Genomic DNA, 20,076 nt, shown 5'->3' with positions numbered 1-20,076 from the left:
AGTATATACTTTAATTGATCCCATAATGTTTCATTTATACCTTTTATGATTCTCTTCTTATTATTCCCCCAATTACATTTAAAAACAATTTTCAACAGCCATTTTTAAAACTTTGTGTTCCAAATACTTTTCTTCCCTCCCTTTCCACCCTACCTCCCCTTATAGACACAAGCAATTCAATATAAATTATATGTGTAATCATGCAAGACATTTCCATATTAGACTGTGAAAGAAAAGAGACAAAAATAACTTAGAAAAAGAAACGAAAAAATATGCTTCAATCTGTACTCAGACCCCATCAGTTCTTTCTATAGAGATGGATCACATTTTTCATAAGTCCTTCAGAGTAGTCTTGGATCATTGTACTGTTGAGAATAACTAAATCATTCACAGCTAATCATCTTACAATATTGTCGTTACTTTGCATGTAGTATATTTCACTTTGCATCAGCTCATGTATGTATTTCCAGGTTTTTCTAAGAGCATCCTGCTAATCATTTCTTAAAGGACATTGCTGTTCCATCATAATCTCATTCCACAATTTGTTCAGCCATTCCCCAATTGATGGGCATCTCCTCAATTTTGAATTATTCGCACCAGAAAATTGCTGCCATAGTATTGTTTTTACATATAGATCCTTTAACTTTTGGGGTTTTATCTTTTTTTGTATACTGACCTAGTAGTGTGCCTGGCTTTATAGGCCTTTGGTCATAGTTCTGAATTGCTCGACAGAATGTTTGAATTAGTTTACAACTCCACCAACAGTGCATTAATGTCTCATTTTCCCCATATCCCCTGTAAAATTTGTGATTTTCCTCTGTTGTCTTATTATCCAATTGAACAGGTATGAGGTAATACCCCAGAATTGCCTGACTTGCATAAATCTAATCAATATTGAGTCAGATAACTTTTTTATGGCTATAGAGAGCTTTTCTTATTTCATCTGAAAACTCTTTATATCTTTTAATAATTTATCAATTAGGAATGGCCCTCATCCTAATAAATTTGACTCAGTTCTCTATGTGTTTGAGAAATGAGGCCTTTGTCAGAAAAAACTTGCTTCAAAATCTTCTCACAATTACTATTGCTAACTGTATTTTCCTCCATTCTATTCTTTCCCCTTGACATTTCCTCTATCCTCTATCTCCTTTCACCCTCTCTCCTCAAAAGTGTTTTGCTTCTGACTGCCTTATTTTCCAATTTGCCCTCCTTTCTATCGCTGATTCCCCATCCTTTCCCCTCTTACTTTCCTGCAAGTTAAGATAGATTGCTATACTAAATTGAATGTGTATGCTTTCCCTCTTTGAGCCAATTCTGATGAGAATAAGGTTCATTCATTCCCCAGCACCTTCCCCATCTTTCCTTCCACTCCATAAGCTTTTTCTTGATCCTTTTGTATGTTACTTTATCCCATTCTACCTCTCCCTTTCTCTTTCTTCCAGTACATTCCTGTCTCACCCCTTAACTTCATATTTTTAAAGATATATTCCTTCATATTCAACTCATACCTGTGCCCTCTGTCTAAATATACTCCAACCAGCTGACTTAATAATGGGAAAGTGCTTATGAGTTACAAGTATTATCTTCCCCTGTAGGAATGTAAACAGTTTAACCTTTTAATATCCCTTATGATTTTTTTTCCTGTTTAACTTTTTATACTTATCTAGAGTCTTATATTTGAAAGTCAAATTTTCTATTAAGCTCAGTGAATTCTCATTTTGCCTCTGAAAGATTATATTCAGTTTTGCTGGGTATGTGATTCTTGGTTTTACCCTCAGTTCCTTTGTTAGGATCTCATTCAGGAGGTGATCAGTGGATTCTTTCAACTTCAGTTTTACTTTCTGGTTCTATAACATCAGGACAATTTTCCTTCACAATTTATCAGAAGATGATGTCTAGGCTCTTTTTTTGATCGGGGCTTTCAGGTATTCCAGTAATTTTCAAATTATCTCTGCTGGATCTATTTTTCCTTGTCAGTTTTTTCCCCCCAAGGAGATTTTCACATTGCCTTCTATTTTTCTCCTTCTTTTGCTTTTTCTTTATTGTTTCTTCATTATTCAAAAAGTCATTTGCTTCCATTTGTCTAATCCTAATTTAAAGGAGTTATTTTCTTCAGAGAACTTTTTATTTTTATTTCTATCTATTTATGTCTTTATCTATGTATCTATGTATCTATCATCTATTTATTTTTGTAGGGCAATGTGGGTTAAGTGACTTACCCAGTGTCACAGAGCTACTGTCAAGTGTCTGAGGCTGGATTTGAGGGCCTGTGCTCCCCTCTGACCTGGGACCACCACCCAAGACTGTGACCTAGTGCTCCCCTAGACCTGAGGATGGGCAAAGCAAAAGAGGCCTGCCTCAGTGCTAGCAAAGAGATCTCTGTGATCTCCTTTTATCCAATTGTTCGACCCTCTTACTTTCTGGGGTCTGAGTTCCAGAAGTTGTTGCTGCCACTCCTGGTTTGCTGTGACTGTGGCTGGATCTGAGCTAGGTCTGGGTCTACACTGTTGCAGCCTCTCCTGGACTGTCTCACTCTGGTATAACAGACCTTTCCTATAGAATGTCTATGTTGTCTTTGGCTGGAAAATTATTTCACCCTGTCTTTTTGTGGGCTCTGTTGCTCCAGAAATTGTCTTATTGCATTATTTGAAGGTATTTGGAGGGGTCTTGGGGAGAGTTCAGATAAGTCACTGCCTTTCTTCCGCCATATTGGCTCTGTCCCCCTTCATATTTTTTTTTAAGTATGTATTTGATATTTAGGATTTTTGTAACTGCTAACTCCATTCTTCTTTTGTAAATGTAAACAAATTGACAGAGTTTATTAGGAATACATACATATACCTGTATATAGATACAGACATTTGTAATTTCCATGTGACTCATAGATGCCAGACATCCCCCATATATGAAATAACAAACAAAAAGTCATAAGTAAATATTAATGCTTACTGTGCCTATAGTATGGAAATTAGCTCATCAGGGTCTGAAGTTAAATCCAGAAATTCTCGTCATAAATATGGTTACTTTTGGGACAGATGGGTGGTCTCTGGAAGTTTCTCAATTCCAATTAAGGCCATGCATAGTCCTATCTCTAGGATGAGAAACACAATGAACCAGCAAAGGTATGAATCAGACATTTTTTTGATCCTTTGTCCTCTTAGCTAATTATAATGATCAAAGGCCCCAAATCTTTGATCAGATAACATTGTGCTTCCCAACATTGTCCCAGAACAAGTGTCCTTAATATTTTGTTATTGTTACTCATAATCCCTACTCTCATTCTCATAAAATCTATGGTCCTCTTTTCAGAATGTTTTTAAATGCATAATATAAAATAAAAAGGAAATGAATCATCCTGAAACAAAGGTATAATTTGTTTTTCATTCAACAATCCAACCCCCTAAAGTGTATCCATAGACACTTAATGGTCTCTAGACAACAAGTTATGAGCCTCTACCCTAGAGTTATGAAAAATAAGAAAATGATGAAGAATTTAACACATGGTGTAGAATTTACCATGAGGAGAATTGTGTATAAAAGGGAAAATTGCAGAGCCCTCTTCATTTGTTTTTTCTGTTCTCCCATCTCCAAAGATCTCTGACATTGTCTATTTCTAGCTCATAATGAGGTGAAGGGTGAGTTCTAAAATAGATATTTCAGTAAATCTTAGATTCACAAACCTAATTTTCCTTCTGGTTTCTGTTTCCTTTCCTGTTATAGATGTTGATTTGTTACCAAACCACACATTTGGAGAGACATTGATTTGCCACATGAAGGAATTTACATGCATAAGAAACCTGATTAATTTCCCTTTCCATACTAAAAAAAACGCCTATGTACTCAGAAAATAGCATTGCCATTCCTGCAAAAAAAAAATGTTTATTGAGCATCTAATATAGAGAAGGCATTGTTTTGTTCAGTAAAATATTGTAGAATATTCTCATGTATATATGTATGTAAATATATACATATATGCATATAGAAATATAATATGTATGTCCTATATTGTATGTTTATGTGTATATGCATACACATTTGCCTCTGACTGACTGAAAATTTCATATATTAAAAGAAGTCTTTAGTCAGACTAGTTTGCTCAGCTACAAGAACTGACTCTACTCAGCAGGCTACTGATGTTCCAATTTATATGTCATTAAAAGACCTCTCAATGCATTCTGCTCTTGCCTTTGCATCAGGCAGCAATTTCCATTCTCTAATAGGCTTTCATTTAAAACACCTTAGGCTGTTCAAGAAAGGAAATAAATTAAACAAATTGACAGCTTTACATCCTTATTCAGTCTTGTTAAAATTTCAAATAGAGTGGCTTTATAAGGAACCCTCTTTCTGACTCACTTGGAAATGGTGAACTTGGTGCTAGTTTTATATGAGTACATTTGTCAATATTTCTGGATCATTAGGTCAAATGAGTTACCTATATTACATTTTTTATCTTGATGCAATGCACCTTAATATATGTATTAAATTAATATGTCAATTGCCATCCTGCTCTAATATTTTATGGCCAACACAGATCCTAGCCATTGAATTTCTGGATATGAGTCTGGGTAGCTAAAAACAAATATTGTGTGGTAGATAGCTATTTCATTATGAACTTTTATGCATGTTGCTAACCAGACACCCAATCCATTGTTGGGCAAGTTCAGTTTGCTAGGCACTACAACAGCAAGGTGATTCATAGATGTAGACTTTAAGGAAGCAGACTACCACTACATGGCACAACAAGGCACTAGAATAAGATTTTAATGGGGGTTTGAGTCATTTATTCTGTTTTTAATTATATTAACACTGTGATTCAATTTCACATTGGATTAATGAAGTAGTTTTGATCTCTACTCAAAATTCCGAGTGATTGAAGGTAAAAAATGTATACCAAGGTCACACAGACTGATTTGCAGAACTGGGATTTAAACTCAGGGCTCATGCTTTTGAGGTGAGTACTCATTCATGCTACCAAGTACTACAGGATCTCTTATTTGAAATTGGACTATTGAGAGGAAGCTGGAGTTTACTCATTCTAGATTGCTTATCTTAGTATAAAATCCTCCAATTCCTTCACACTTTCACTACATCCAGAATCATTTGGAATCCAGAACTGGACCTATTGCCTGGGATTTAGTTATGTATCCATACAGCTTCACTTTTTTTTTTTTTTAAGTGAGGCAATTGGGGTTAAGTGACTTGCCTAGGGTCACACAGCTAGTAAGTGTTAAGTGTCTGAGGCCGAATTTGAACTCAGGTACTCCTGACTCCAGAGCCGGTGCTCTATCCACTGCGCCACCTAGCTGCCCCCAGCTTCACTTTTAAAATTAGGTCAAAATAAAGACTCAGTGAAGTGAGGGGATACTTTCAGCTTGTACCTTTCTTGTTCAAATGAATATGTCCAGATCATTTATATATTATTCAATAAACCCTGTAGGTAGAAAAAACTCAGTGTAAGGTTTGATCTCTTTTCCTTGAAATCATAAACCTAACATAACAAAAGAAAGATGTCAGATGTTATAAATTATGGCCGGGTTGATAATGCCATTATCTATTTGCATGTAAGTAAGAAAGGGAAAGGGAAAAAAAGAAAGAAAACACTGATGACCAGAGATGTTGGATCACATAAAATCATTTTGTGGATCAATGTAGTCATATGATAATATATACCATTATAAGTTAATCAGGAATATGCTTGTCATTGGCTTGGAATACATAGAGCCAAAGGGTCTCAGATTTTCTGGGGATCCTATCCCAGCAGCCATATTGTGGCTACTGAGGAAAACTTGGAGCTCCCTCTTTCTCTTATATACTCTATTTGGTCCTTTTCTCTCCCTTAACACATTATCAGTTAGGTAAATCAACCTGCCTTGAATAAACCAGGTAGCTTTCAATATTTTACTATTTTTATCATCCACTTAAGATGCTTTTGGTTTCATTTGTTAAAGTCAAGCTTCAAATTAAAGATTGGACTTTTTCTCATAAGACGTGAAGATAATTAGTGATATTTTTTACTATTGTTGATGTATTTGAAAGATCCATTCAGTAGCTTATTAAAATGTTTAATAGGAAATATCTTTTAAAAAGCAAAATTAATGAAAAATGCTTCTACTTTATGCATAACAAATAGAGTCATGCTTACCCATTGAACCTCATAGTGTCAAAGATTAAAGGGAGGAATCAACTAAGAAAGTTATTTACCAGATAAAAATAGAAGTCATCTCTTATTTTACAGAGAAACAAACTGAAGTCCAGAAAGATGAAATAATTGAAGACTAAACAACTTGTTCAAAATAGAGTTAGTATACTAGAACCCATATGTCCTATATACAAAACTAATTCTCTTCTGTGATATACTGCTACTTTATTTCCCCATCATTAGGTAGACAGTTATAACAATTATACTTAAATGGATTCATAGACCATTACTTTAAGTACTACCTTCTCTAATAAGATTCACAACCCAACCATATTTTCACATGCTAGCTTACAATTATATGGTTCTCAAGTTTACAAAGCTCCTTCTTCATGATATCCATGCAAAGTAATGAATAAAAGTATCATACCTATGTGCAAAAATGTAAAATGGGGCTCAGTGAAGTGAAATGATTTGCCCAAGGTCACACAGTCAACAGTAGTCTTGGGATTCTTACCCGTTTCTTCAATCTGAGCCCATTACTACCAGTGTCAGCTCATTGTTATATAAAATAGAAAGAACATTGGAGCTGGAATCTGGAAAACCTCAGTTTGGTTCCATGTTCAAATATTTAGTAGCTGTGTTACTCTTGTGAAGGCCTTACACCTCTATCTGCCCTGGTTTTTTCAATTGTATACTGAAAGCGAGAACAGAATCATCTTATATGGTTATTGTGGGATAGATAAATATGGACATATTATTATGTACTAAGCACTGAAAATACAAGCAAAAGCCAAAGGAGAGTTAATGTCCTCAAAAACTTTATATTCTCATAGGGGAATAAAGAAATATTTACTGAGGAAAAAATATTAAATTTACACTGACAATTCATATTGAACTTGAAAAGCATGGTGGAGGAGGTAAGGAACAACAAGATGGCGAAGTTATATGGGCAATATTAGACTGAGTTTGGTTTGAAATAAGCCTGGCTGTTGTAGATGATTCCTCAAATGGAGGTTTCAAGGAAGAACTCATTAATCAGGGGAAGAGGCCATAGGGTAGAAGTTCTTCCAGTAAAAGAGATTTTATGTAGAAGAGGTGAAGTAATACCCTGTATGTGAAGCACTATGAAAACCTCCAAGTCAAATATTGTGCCTCTGTTCTTGTTGTTAACACAAACAATAGAAGTGCATAGCAGGCATGGTAGATAAAGCACTGCACTTGGAGTCAGGAAGATATACATTCAAATCTAACCTCAGACACTTTCTATTTGGATGACCAAGAACAAATCACTTAACCTGTCTACTTCAGTGTCTTTATCTTTAAAATAATGATAATAGTGACTATCTTCCAGGTTTGATACTGTGAGGATCAAATGATTTCAAAAACACATGGCAAATCTTAAAATGCTATGTAAAGGCTAGTTGTTGTTGTTGTTGTTGTTAATTTTTATTATTATATTGATAGTTTCATTTTCTGTCTTCAATTTTTTTTGTTTTGTTTTTGTTTTGGTTTGGTTTTTGCAAGGCAATGAGGGTTAAGTGACTTGCCCAAGGTCACACAGCTATAAGTGTCAAGTGTCTGAGGTCAGATTTGAACTCTGGTCCTTCTGAATCCAGGGCCAGTGCTTTAGCCACTGCATCACCTAGCTGCCCCATCTTCAATTTTCAATCTTCTTGGATAAAAAATATTTTACATTGTATTTCTAAATTTAGTTATTTTGATTTGCCCATTTAAAAGTATACTTTATGAATTCATATGACATCAAAAAAGATGACTGGATTTTAAGAGGTGTCAAGTCAATGAATGTTAATTATACCATCTACAAAATACTGAGTTCAAAATGCAAAATATACATCCAATAATAAATAGGAGATGACTGTAATCAGAGAAATATTTTTATTTATGTCAGGGAAATATAAAATTAAAAAAAACTGCAAAGAGGTCTTGATTTTTCTGGTATACAAAGTAAAGTAATTAAGACTCCACCTGCCCAGTCACTAGTACTTAGATTGAAGTCTATCTATTTTATAACAAAGAAATAAGGAAGGGGAAAAAAAGCATTTATTAAATTCTTAAATGAAAACCCATGATTTTTTAAAAAGAGATTGGCCAACCATGCAGTTGTACCATCATCTTTTTGAAATTATTAATGGGTGATTCACCTGTAGGAGGCTACAGTTTAAAAAAATGTAGTGTCAATTGGAATGTCAAGTTTAGTAACATTGGACTAGCATTGTGATGAAGGCCGTCGTAGTGAGACATACCAAACAAAAAATCCCATTTGGTTTAGAAGTTAGAAATAATCAAACTATTATAAGTGAAATAAAATTTGCATAAGGATTACATAAATAAATTTTATAATAAAGTAGCTCAAAGAAACTAAATAGGAAGAAAAATTTATTTCACTTCTATGTCACTAACTTAACTAACAGTCTTTTTTATCAACAGGAGAGAGAATATCAGCATTGATTCTTTTAAAACATATATGTATATATGTATGTGTATATATACATATGTATATATATATATTATACATTTGTTTTGTTAAATATTACCCAAATAAATAAAAACATTAATAATGATTTTACAATTTTGGAGATCCAAATTCTCTGCCTCCCTCCTGACTCTACCTCCTCTTCGAAAAGGCAAGCAAATTTATCTCAATTGTACATGTGAAGTCACATGATACCTATTTCCATATTAGCTATGTTGCGAAAGAAAACAGAAAAAACAAGAAAATAAGAAAAAATAAAGTAAAGTTTCTTTTTATCTGCAGAGTTCATCAGTTCCTTCTCTGGAGCTGAATAGCATTTTTCGTAATAAGATTTTTGGAATTGTTTTGGATCATCTTTCTTGGAACTGTCTTGGATCAGAGCTGCCAGGTCATTTACAGTTGATCATGCTTCCAATATTGCTATAATTGTGTGCAATGTTCTGCTGGTTCTGCTGACTTCATTATCATATTAGTTCACGTAATTCTTTTCAGGTTTCTCTGAATCCATCCTGCTCATTATTTCTTAGAGCACAATAGTATTCCATCACAATCACATAATAGAACTTGTCCAACCATTCTCGAATTGATGGGCATCCCCTCAATTACCAATTATTTGCCACCAGAATAAGAGCTACTATAAATATTTTTTCTATAGGTATGATCTTTTTGCTTTTCTTTGATCTCTTTGGGATACAGATATAGTAGTGGTACCATTGTCTTAAAGGGTATGCACTGTTTTATAACCCTTTCAGCATATTTCCTATGTATTGTATACTTAATCTGTTCCACTGATCCAGAAGTCTATTGATTAATCAGTACCCAATTGTTTGGATAATTACCACTTTGTAATATAGTTTGAAATCTGGAACTTCTAAGCTGTCTTCCTTCACATTTTTCATTGATTCCTTTGACATTTTTGACCTCTTGTTTCCTCAGATGAATTATTATTTTTTCTATTACTATAAAATAATTCTTTGATAGTTTAAATGTCATGGTACTGAATCAGTAAATTAACTAGGATAGAGTTATTATATATATATATATGTAAATTTATCTCAATATTATCCATCCTATTGACTCAGATTCCCCATGAGCAATTGATATTTCTCCACTTGTTTAGTTCTGTCTTTATTTATATGAAAAGTATTTTGTAATTGTGTTCATATAATACCTGGTTTTTTGTTAGTCAGTAGACTCCCGTGTTTTATATTATCTGCAATTATTCTAAATGTAATATCTCTTTCTATCTTTTTGTTGGGCTTTGTTGGTAGTTTTTAGAAATTCTGATGACATATGTATGTTTACTTTATATCACGCAACTTTGCTGAAGCTGGTAATTGTTTCAACTAGACTTTTAGTTGATTTTCTAGGGTTCTTTAAACATACCATCATATCATCTGTAAAAAGTTATAATTTTGTTTCCTCAATGCCTATTTTTATTCCTTCAATTTCTTTTCCTTGCTTTATTCTATAGCTACCATTTCTAATATAATATAAAATAATAGCAATGCTAATGGATATCTTTCCTTTGTCCCTGATCTTACTGGGAAGGCTGTAAATTGTTGCCCATTATAGATTATGCTTTCTTTTGGTATTAGATAGATAGTACTTATTTTAATAAAGGTTCCATTGATTCCTATGCTTCCTATTTTTTGTTTTGTTTTGCGGGACAATTGGGGTGAAGTGACTTGCCCAGGGTCATACAGCTAGTAAGTGTCAAGTGTCTGAGGCCGAATTTGAACTTAGGTCCTCCTGAATCCAGGGCCAGTGCTTTATCCACTGCACCACCTAGCTGCGCCCCCCCCCCATTTTTTTTTTAATAGGAAGGGTATTGTACATTGTCAAAAGCTTTTTTTAATCTTTTGATATGGTAATTGTATTTTGGGGTTGTTGTTTTTTTCTTTTGTTTGTTATTGACATTGTCAATTATGCTGATGGTTTTCCTAATACTGAACTAGCCCAGCCTAACTGGTATACATAACAGCTAGCCATAGTGTATGATCTTTGTTATATATTTCTATAAATCCTTGCAAATATTTTATTAAAATTTTATGTAACAATATTCATTAAGGGAATTTATTTGTATTATATTTTCTCTAATTTTGTCCTCCTTGGTTTAGGTAGGAAAACAGTATTTGTGTTATAAAAGGAAATTAATAGGACTATTTAGCTATGTTTTCAAATAATTTGCATAATATTGAAATTTTTTTTTCCTTAAATGTTTGGTAAATTCACTTATAAATCCACCTAGTCCTGGAAATTTTTTTTTAGGGACCTTATTGTTACAGTTATCAATGTATTCCATTTCATTTTCGGTCCATCTGGGCAGTTTACATTTTTTGTAAATATCCATACATTTCTCTTGAATTGACAATGCTACTGCCATATAATTGCACAAAATAATACCTAATCATTGTCTTGATTGTATCTTTATATCTTCATTGATGGTGCTTTCTCCCATTGTTTTCTTTTATCTTAATTTTTTAAATCAAATTAACCAATGATTTACCTATTTTATTTTTAAAACAAAACCAGCTCCTACTTTTACTTATTAATTCAATGATTTTTTTTTTTACTTTCACTGCTATTAATCTTGTCCCTGATTTTCAGGATTTCCATTTTAGTGTTTAATAGGGGATTTAAAAATTATTCTTTTTCCTGTATTTTTTTTTATTCATAGGCCCACTTCATTGATCTGCTCTTTTTCCCTTTTATTGTTGTACTTATTTAGAGATATAAATTTCCACCTAACTACTGATTGGCTGCATCCCACAAATTTTCAAATATTGTCTCATTTTTATCATTCTCTTTAATGAAATTAGTGATTGCTTCTATCATTTCTTCTCTGATCCACTCATTCTTTAGGATTAGGTTACTTAGTTTCAAAGTAATTTTTAGTCTATGATTCTATAGCCCTTTATTAAATGCAATTTTTGTTGCATTATAATCTGAAAAGGGTGTATTTAATATTTCTGCTTTTCTTCATTTGGTTGTGAGGTTTTATCTCACCTAATAAATGGTCAATTTTTGTGAAGGTTCCATCTACAACTGAGAGAAAAAAGTAAACTCCTTTCTATTTCCATTTAATTATTTCTAGGGGTATATCATATATAACTTTTTTTCAAATTTTTATGAATTCTTATTTATTTTGTGGTTAGATTTATCTGGTTCTGAGGAAAATGTTGAGGTACCCCACTATTATTGCTTTATTGTTCCTTTCCTCCTTTAATTAACATTAAAAAAAACCAATGATATGCTATTTGGTACATACTATATATGTTTAGTATTGGTATTACTTTATTGTGTATGGTGCTTTTAGCAAGTTGTAATCTTCTTGTTTATACATTTTAATTATGTCTTTTGCTTTATCTGAGATAATGATTGCTACCACTGCACATTTTACTTTGGCTGAAGCATAACAATTTCTCCTCCAACCTTTTATTTTAACTGTGTAATTCTCTGGTTTAAGTATATTTCTTCTAAACAACATATTTTTGAATTCTGGTTTCTAATTCACTCTTTTTCCTGCTTCTATTGTCAGTGAGTTTTTTTTCTCCCATTCACAGTCACAGTTATGATTATTAAATTTTCATTTCCTTCCATCCCATTTTCTTCTGTTGATTTTTCTTTTTATTCTGTCTCTTCTCTAAAGTCTGTTTTGCTTCTGACCTCTGCCTTCTTTTATCTGCCCTCCCTTTTATTATCTCCCTGCACCTATTCCCTTTCCTCCAACCTCCCTGTTGGCTAAAATGTATTTCTATTACCAAATGAATACATGTATATATTGCATCTCTTTGATCCAATTTAGATATAAGTTCAAATCCCCCCCCCCATTTCCCCATCTATTGTAAAGCTCTTCTTTTCGTGCCTTTTTTATATGAGATACTTTAGATATTCTTTCTCTCCTTTATCACAGGACATACCTCTTTCTCACCTATCAATTTTGCAAGGAATTAATTGTCATTTGGGGTTTTCATGACCCTATCCTTGCTTTATTATGGTCAGACTGAAAAAAAATGTAAGCTTGAAAAACCTAAGAGAGGATGGGTATGTACTTTGGGAGATAATTGGACAAACAAGCGGAGCTCTGACCACAGGGAACATTTATTGAAACTAAGTAACTATGCCTTCCTCTAATAGCTTTCCCACGCCTACATGGGTCTGGCTAGATTATAATGAGGACAGTCCATGTGGGTGTGTTGAGCCAATCAGAGACTCAGCATGGCTGAGAAACACCCTTCCCCTTCCTGTGGAAAAGTCAGTTAGTGATACAGTTTAGTGTCAGTTAGAGGAGTTAGAAAAATAGGCAGTTAGGAGAGAGTTCTGAGGGAAAAAGGGAAAGAAGGCAGACATTTTAGTGGAGGTACTGGTGTTTGAGCTCCAGAAAAAACAGAAGAGACTGCACAGCTGATTATCCTTAAAGCTGCAGATTTTGGGTATTGGTGAGTTTGTGGTTTTGAGTGTTTTTGAGGCAAAAGTAGTTCTTTGGATCTAGCTGGGCTAGAGGCAGGTTGGGGTGCCTGGGGCCTTTTTTACAACAGAGATTTATACATTGTTTCTAGTTCTATTAATGTAACTTGTTTGATTCAGATAGTGTTTTAAACTTGTTCCCATTAATAAACCTGTTTTGTTTTTGAAAGAGTCTGTTTCTTTTCTTACCCAATATTAAGGCGAGCCACCCAATTAACTCTTCCCATATTAAATGTGGCCCTTACAATTTTTTTACATGATCTTAAAATAATTAATTCAACTCCATGCCCTCTATGTAGAATCTTTCTAATTGCTTTAATAATCACAAAGATTTAGAAGTTAAATGATTTTCCCATAAAGAAAGGTAAACAGTTTAACATTATTGAACCCCTTATGATTTATCTTTCATGTTTACCTTTTTATGCCTCCCTTGAGCCTTGCATGTGAAAGTCAAATTCATTCTCTCTCTCTCTCTCTCTCTCTCTCTCTCTCTCTCTCTCTCTCTCTCTATATATATATATATATATATATATATATATATATTTCATTTTTTAAACTCTGTTCTTTTAATCAGGAAATCATGAAAGTATTCTCTTTCACTAAATGTCGATTTTTCTCTTTGGGGATTATACTCAGTTTTTCTGTGTATGTTATCCTTATATGTAATCCCAGATCCTTTGTCTTCAATAATATCATACTTTAAGCCCTTTTTCCTTTTAATGTGGTACCTGCAAAATGCAATGTGATCTTGACTTTGGCTCCTCAGGATTTGAATAGTATCTGTTTGGCTACTTCAATTATTTTCCTCTTTGCCCTAGAAGATCTGGAATTTGGCTATGACATTCCTGGGAGTTTTCACTTTGGGATCTATTTTAAATGGTGATCAGTGGATTCTTTCAATTTCTATTTTAATCTTCTGGTTATAGGAGATTGGAAGAAGTTTTATTTGATAATTACTTAATATATGATATCTATGGTCTTTCTTTGACAATGGCTCTAAGATAGCTACGGGCATTTTTAAATGAGCTCTCCTTGGTCTGTTTTAGTTTAATTTTTGTTTTTTGATGAGATATTTCACATTTTTTTCTATTTTTCATTATTTTGACTTTGTGTTATTTTGTCCTGAATTCTCATGAAGTTAGCTTCCAGTTGCCCAATTCTAATTTTTAAGGATTTCTTTTCTTTTGTGAGTTTTTACATGTCTTTTTTCGATTTGGCCAATTATGCTTTTTAAGGTGTTATTTTTCAGTAATTTTTTGCTCCTTTAACAAAACCATTAATTGTCTTTTCATAGATTTCTTCCTTTGCTTTAATTTCTTTACCTAATTTTTGTCTACCACTATTATTTGATTTTGAAAATCATTTTTAGCTCTTCAACAAATTTTTGTTTTGCTTGTGTCCATTTCACAGGTGTGTTTGAATCATTTTTTTTTTCTTTTGTGGTTTTGCTTGAAGCTGATGTGACTTCATTGTCTTTTTCTGAGTTTGTCTTGATCTTCACTCTCACAATAGTAGCTTTTCATGATCAGGTTCTTTTTTTGTTTGTTGGCTCATTTTCACATCCAATTTCTTGCTTTTCAAGTTTAGATTAAAGTTAGGCTCTGTTCCCAGTGTGAAGGTGAGAGGGGCACTATCTCTAGCTTCAGGCTTTTTTTTTTTTTACATTGCTTTTTTTACAGCTAGTTCTGGAAGTTTAGAAGTTTTTGGTCCTTGTAAAATGGTGTGATCTATGGAGAGGTATGGGCACTGTTTTTCTCATCTGAACTATGGTCTTATCCCTTGGCATGACAATTGATGTTGCTCCCCAGGGTCCCCTTTCCCTTATAACCAAAATCAATACTTCAGGGCCTGTGTTCCCTTTTGACTGAAAGTACTCTTTTCTGTCCCTGAGGCATTATTCACAATTGCATATAGACAACGGAGTTTCCAAAGAGTTCCTGGTCCTGCTTCCATTGCTAGCACAGGAGTTTTCTGTAATCTCTTTCTGATCAGTTTCTTTTACTTTCTTGAGAGCTTCCAAAGCTTCTTTGAATTTATAGCTACCAGATGATGGCATCAGGTATGACATCCAGGTGAGCTTTTGGTCAACCCTCCCCCCACCACCCCCACCCCACCATAAGAGATTTCTCTCCCAGACCTCTTAAGTTGTCTTGGACTGGAAAAAAAAATTCTCACTCTCATCTTTCTGTCACTCTAGAATTAAATTTGAAATATAATTTTAAAGTAATTTGGAGTAGAATGTTGGGAAAGCTCATCTGAGTGCTTTCTCTACTCTGACATTTTGGGTCTATCTACAGAAATATCAGTGGTTGAATCTAAATTAAAAAAAATTAAAGATAATTCGCAGGGCCATGTGAGGACTATAAGATTTCCCTTTATGTATAAAGATGACTGGTTAACTAATATATAAAAATAGAAAGTCAAATCAGCACATTTTGTTTGATTGTTTGTTTTTGTCTTTGTTTTATGTTTTCTGCAGGCCAATGAGGGTTAAGTGACTTACCCAGGGTCACACAGCTAGTAAGAGTCAAGTGTCTGTGGCTTGATTTGAAGGCAGGTCCTCCTGAATCCAAGGCCAGTGCTTTATCCACTGTGCCACCTAGATGCCCCCATTGTTTTGTTGTTTTGTTTTGTTGTTTTTGTTTTTGTTTAGCACTCTCTTTTAAGAATATAGACTCTTGCACATAAAGGTATATTATAACTAAAGGTAGGGTAGAGAGTAAAAGGGGTGTTATCATAGAAAGTATTTAAATTAAGATAAAAAGAGACAGAAACATTTTCATCAAGGTATATGTTACAAAAACACTTATATTAAGATATCAGAATTAAGTATACAATTTAAATTAATTTATTGATATTGATATCTTAATTTAGATCAATGAAAGGCATACATGTTTTTAATGGGAATTTTCTAAATGAATTAGTAAAAAGATATGACAATAACAAAAGATTTAAATTACCCAGATGGTGAGATATAACTTAATAAATATTTTTGTTTGTTTTTATCATCAGAGTTGTGGCAAAAATCAGAAATTTTAGCGTAATCATTTGAGAGTTGAGCGCATGCTACTGAAGTGGCTTTTGAAGGACCGCCCTTTTGGGGAGGAGACCACCATGAATGGCGGTGTGCCTGCTGCTGCCTGGAGAGCTTGCCAAGCACACTGTGGCCAAGCATGCCGTACTTCTGGGATGCCAACTTAAAACTGAGAGTGGAACAGAAGTTATCTCTCACTCTGGCTTCTCAGTGGTGGCGGCACACGCGTTTGGTGGTCGGTTCTGGTTCTTGGCCTGGCAGGCAGTTTGGGGATTCGGTGAGTTTTATAATGGAATAGAGACTAAGCTTAGATCTAAGATTATTCATTTGTATTTCTACTTTCCTATTTCCCTAACTGGTATCAACTTTTGTTGTCTAATTAATTCCCAAACAATAAAAAAGCTCAGAGGCTTCTTTTTCTTAGTGGTCTAGGAGACATATAAGGGAAAAGTTAAAGGGGGAGTTTAATGCTCTTATATCCAATTTTAAATCTCGCAGAGTAATATGTGAAAGTAAAAATATTTATGTCATTAGGTACCATTAAATTTCATTAATCCCTCCCAGTTGAAATTCTAAATGGAGACAGAAAGCAAAATAATAGCAATAAAAGGTGCCATTTGGATGCTTGAAAGAGACAAGTAAATATTACAGTCTTGTGAGCAACACACCAATAACACACCATGACTATATGCGGAGGGAATCACTAACTGCTATTTTTCCCTCCACTAAAATCATTAAATTAATTTTTAAGTGAAGTATTTTAATATCATCTTTACAAAGACAAAGAATGAAGACATAGAATAATAAATATTAAGTAATCTTTATTCAGATGAAATAGTATGGAAGGTAAAATCTTGATATTTTCTGATAGGTGAGGTTTATTTTCTTCATGCATTGTTCAGAATTGTGTAAGTTTTCTTTTGATAGACAGAATCTAAAAACAATTGCTGGGATAAAAATATTGTTTGAAAAATATTTTTAGAATGATTGAAATAATATTAAGTAAGGAATTCCCCAAATGGAAACATAAGGCTTAATCCACACTTATATTTTACATTTCATCTCAAAACAACAACAATAAAGAAAACAAAACTCATTTCTTTTGTACAGTCTGCATTGCTCTGAATGGCTGCCCAATAGCAAACATAGAAGCTAAAAAAATCTAATTATGGTTTGAGAGGTACTAGGTAATACTCTCTATTATTGACCAGAGTCTCATAAAGATCAGATAAAAAGTGTCCACATTTAGCTCTAAAGAAGCTTCTTTTGAGTGTTAAGAATGAAGCTCAGGATTTCTATAACAGAAGAGGCTCAATATCAACAAGATGGATAGAGAGCACAGAGCCAGTAGCTAATAAGAACACAAAAAGAAAACTTTTTATTTAATTCCCTGAATATCACCATATTTGGACTTTATTCCTCTAGCCAACTCTTCTCTCATTAAGTTTTATATACATACATAGATAATACATGCACATATATGTGTGCATGTATATATTCAGAAATATCAAATTTAGCAGGGGAAAGATTGCATAGTTGATAGCATATGGTACTCAGGAAGAACTAAGTTCAAATTCCACTTTTTATATTTAATAATTGTCTGAGTCACATAACCTAAGTCCCAGTTCCCTTGTGTATATTATCAGAATAGAAATGGAATAAAACTTCCCCTACAGGACTTCTGTGGGGTTGAAATTAATAATTTGGTTTTCTATCATGTATATCCATCTATATATGTATGTTTGCATGCATATAGGCATGAATAAACTTAAATTAGCTACTATTCCTTCCTAAAATCAATAAATTCCTCCCAGAGCTGAAGCCTTTCTTTATAAAGGACTCAGAACTTTCCAGCTATATCAGTATCCATTAGCTACTCTGCTTGTATTTGACTCCAAGAATATCATGTCCCAGCCTTGGGACTCTAGTGCCATCCCCACTGGCTTTTAAGCTTCTTTTTGAGTGCTTTCTTCTCGCATTAGATTGTAAGCTTCTTGAGGTCACGGTGTCTTACTTTTTATTATTGTCTGACAATTATATATGTGGATAAAGATAGAGACTGGGCCTATGATTTTGATATAAAGAGTTCCCAAGTAAGTTAATTCTGTCTAATAGAGTATGCTGGCACTTGCTCTGCAATTTATCATCTTAGAGAATTGTTTAGAGCACTAAAAGTTTAAATGAATTGTGAAAGTCACATTACCAATATAAGACAAGATTTGAAACAAGACCTTCCTGGCTCTGAGAAAAGTTATTTACCTATGACAACATGCTAATACCCAAGGAAGATACCTAAGATTTATTAAGGGAGCATGCATAAAGCAGAAATAATAGAATAGCCTGCAATTGGAGGAATTATCTTTGACAAAATAAAAGAAAGGGCATGGAAAGAAAAGAAATCCAGAGGCAAAATCCATAATTGGTGAAATGTCTTTAGATATCTGGAACTTACGTGAAGCTTTTGGGTCATTGACATAGTAAGCTATGATCAAGTTGGTATGGTTGAATTAAGGAATTGGGAGAAATGGAAGTATGGATATTGTGAGAATTATGAGGTTAACTTTACCAAGAGATGGCTGTTATGAAAAATGATTATAGTTTGGACCTATGGAGTAAGGAGACACTTAAAGTTTTTAAGGTCCTCTTTCCCTCACATCTCCTAAAAAGTACCTGAAATTATACAATTAGGAATGTATCCATTAAAATACAAATGCTCCTGGGAGATGCAATATATTACACTGTTATTAGAAAACATATCAACAGCAATTAATTGTTTTCTGTTGTTGTTGTTTTGTTTTGTTTTATTTTTGTGGGGAAATGAGCATTACGTGACTTGCCCAGGGTCACACAGCTAGTGTCAAGTGTCTGAGGTTGGAATTGAACTCAGGTCCTCCTGAATACAGGGCCAGTACTTTATCCACTGTGCCACCTAGCTGCCCCCATAATTAATTGTTTAGAGAGCTTGACAGCTGGTATAGACTAGGTATAGACTCAGGATCAGTGCCTGATGGGGAAGAAAGCATAAGGGTCATAAAAAGGGACATGCATGGTAATCTTAGAGAGATTGTCTACTTCATAATTTTGCTAAGGGACCATTCTGCCTATAAATAGAATAAATATCAATGTAACCTTACTGACCCACTTACGTGTGTTTCTTTGAATTTAACAACCTGTATTAATCCAGAAATCACATAAATACGTGTCCAGTGCAAAATAAAAAATCCATTTAAGGTAAGGAAGAGAAAAACAGAAAAGGACTTTCGCCAGAAATCTTTCCCAACAATAGAACTCTACCATTCCCTGCTCCCCATATTAATGTGGACCACAGTGAATAATTGAAGTATGTACAATTCAAATTCTAGAAAACTAAGATTGTTTTTTTTAAACAGTTGGTATACTCTCTGCACTCCTCCCTTCCCGCATCCCTTCACCTTATTCACTTAAAATGACCTTTCCATTTTATGATGGGTATTCTTTAATTAATGTACCAATCAAGCTATTTCACTAAACAGGAGACTAAGATTAATTAAATCTAATTGTATAAACAGTCAGGATGTGGCTAGAATATTAAAGCAGAATGCAAGAACAGCTTTGGTGTAAGCATTTCCTTCTAATCTATATTTCCACCTCTCCCACTTTGGGGCTGGAAACTGAAAGTTACATCTCATTGAGCTGCCAAAGCTTCTGGAACTCCATTGTAACTCTTAGAGATTCAGCCTAAACCGTAAAGCTCGATATAAATGTGAGCTATTATTCTTTCTATTACCACTGGGACAGGTCTTTGTTTTAATCACATAAAGACCACTTCCCCAAGTTTACATGGCTAGCACTGTGTTGAGAACACTGCTAGTATTGTAAACTGTAAACTCCCCCTCTCCTTTCACTTTTTTTTTAATCCAGCAGGAACCTCTTATGCCTTTTACAATCCCACTGACAGCT

The 20,076-nt window shown here is 33.8% G+C and overlaps 1 protein-coding gene and 1 pseudogene across 2 annotated transcripts in view; both read right to left on the bottom strand.

Annotated features, from left to right (window-relative positions):
* The window catches only part of GALNTL6 (polypeptide N-acetylgalactosaminyltransferase like 6), a 1,532,830-nt gene that overhangs the window by 1,063,857 nt on the left and 448,897 nt on the right, over positions 1–20,076 (bottom strand). The gene's annotated exons all lie outside the window — the stretch shown is intronic.
* Positions 1–20,076, bottom strand: part of LOC122730899 — an 82,754-nt pseudogene that overhangs the window by 6,013 nt on the left and 56,665 nt on the right.

Source organism: Dromiciops gliroides, chromosome 6, assembly GCF_019393635.1.
Source record: "Dromiciops gliroides isolate mDroGli1 chromosome 6, mDroGli1.pri, whole genome shotgun sequence".
Taxonomy (NCBI): Eukaryota; Metazoa; Chordata; class Mammalia; order Microbiotheria; family Microbiotheriidae; genus Dromiciops; species Dromiciops gliroides.
This window is presented reverse-complemented; position numbering and strand designations above follow the sequence as displayed.